The 1886-nt window shown below is 36.7% G+C and overlaps 1 pseudogene; it reads right to left on the reverse strand.

The window, feature by feature from the left end:
- Positions 1 to 1264: 1264 nt before the first annotated feature.
- LOC118081618 (U2 spliceosomal RNA) lies at positions 1265 to 1402 on the reverse strand (annotated as a pseudogene).
- Positions 1403 to 1886: the final 484 nt, after the last annotated feature.

Here is a 1886-nt window from a genome sequence, read left to right on the forward strand (position 1 = left end):
CTTTGTTGTTGTTACTGGGTTAGCTTTCTATTCTTTTTTCATGGCTCACTCAAGGTCAATTCATTCAACAAACTTGAAAGGAAGAGTTGCCCTCCTTACTCTTGCCATTTGTGGGGAGCAGGGCGGTGTTACCTTTTCCACAATATTTCCTTTCTGCATAATTGCTTTGAAAGAAAGTGAGAAAAGCAGTTTGGTAATTTTCAAACCGTTGGTTTGCAAAATTCAAGATCCTAGACTTCAAAAGAAAACATCTTTTTTGCTTGTTGGTTGGTTATTGAAGTGCTACTTTGATTGAAGAGTTATTTAGCACTGAGCAGCTAAGTCTGAGCCAATTCTTGGCCCTGATCCATAGCATGGCATAATTGATTAATGAAGTAGCATTTTTTAAAGACAGCAAAAGAACAGCTTGGCACTTTTTCCGGAACTGGATGGACAGTTATAACTGTTGTGCCCTGAGGAGCTTTGGGTTCAGAATACAGGTGTGTAATTAGGCACACCGGCTAATAGTAAATGAAGCAACGTTTCAAGGGAAACACAGTATTCCTGCTTCACACCATAGTCACATGAATGGCACTTGAAATTCCATTTGTTGTGACTGCTTCTCCATGCAGTAGCTGGTTGGGTTTGGAGTGGCTCAACTACCACTAGAGATGGAGAAGAAATTTGATTCACTGCACATTTAAAGGTGAATCTACCTAATTTGCCTTTCCAAAGTGAAACGTGGACTGCAGTGCAGCCATCCTTTGAAAATTAGCGCTTTCCTGAATTTTGCAATGCATTTCTCCAGCAAAGGAATATGTACAAATTAAATGAATATACATGATAAACTTTGCAGAAAACATTGCTCGTTAGTGAAAATAAGGTACAAAGATACATTATATTATTTACAAATTGCTTTATGAATACATGTATATTAGAGGAAATTGCTTAAAAATGTGTAGATCAAGAAAAAAAATCACTAAAACGCTGATGAATTTTCATGAGGATATTAAAGAACTGATGTTGAACTGCAGATAACTGAACTTAAGATTGGGAAGACGAAAAACTGAGAGAAACTGAAAGGGAGAGAATTGCCCAGCACTACTGGCGATGTTCTTTTTAATTTTTATTAAGACAGAGCCTATTGCCAGCATGCCACAGACGGAAGGCAGACAAGATGCAACACTACACCAGGATGTCTACAGAGGAACTATATTGGACCACAAACCTATAACTTTACTACATTGTATATGCAGGCAATGATTATCCTCCTCAGCTGAAAACTGTGCTATGCTGTGCACTATATAAGCCATAAACAGATCACAAGCCACCACTGACAGGTTGATAAGGTACCAGCAGTCGCTTCAATAAATAGACATTATTAGTTCTACACTTGATCTTAGCCAAAAGGCCGAGAAGCGATTTCGTAGGTTGACTTTATTAGATAGCCCTAATTCCTTTTTAGGTCTTTTGCTGAGGTTATAAACTATATTTGGTGATTTATAACAGTAATTACATTTTAAGTAAATAGCTGCCATAGATATGTAGAAAAATCACTTATCCCTTGTAGAAAAAATCACTTATCCCCTGCAGTTCAACTATTAATTTTATCTTAATGATACTTGGTGTAAGTACACATTATTCAGATTTTTCTTCTTCCCTCAAGATAGGAAAAACAAGCATAGTATTTTGTTATGTTTTATTTCCTTTCAACTAGGAATAGCCTGATAAATCCAATAAATATTAAACTTTATTCAAATTAATTTGATCAACACTAAGTATAGGTAGACCTATCCCAATCTGTACCATTCTGTTTCACTAGGTTGAAGCCCTAAGTATGACCCATCCTGTTTCTGTGCAGATATTTTAGAATAAACTATGGTAGAGAGGGGGGGAAAACCCCTCAC

This window comes from Zootoca vivipara, chromosome 2, assembly GCF_963506605.1.
Source record: "Zootoca vivipara chromosome 2, rZooViv1.1, whole genome shotgun sequence".
Taxonomy (NCBI): Eukaryota; Metazoa; Chordata; class Lepidosauria; order Squamata; family Lacertidae; genus Zootoca; species Zootoca vivipara.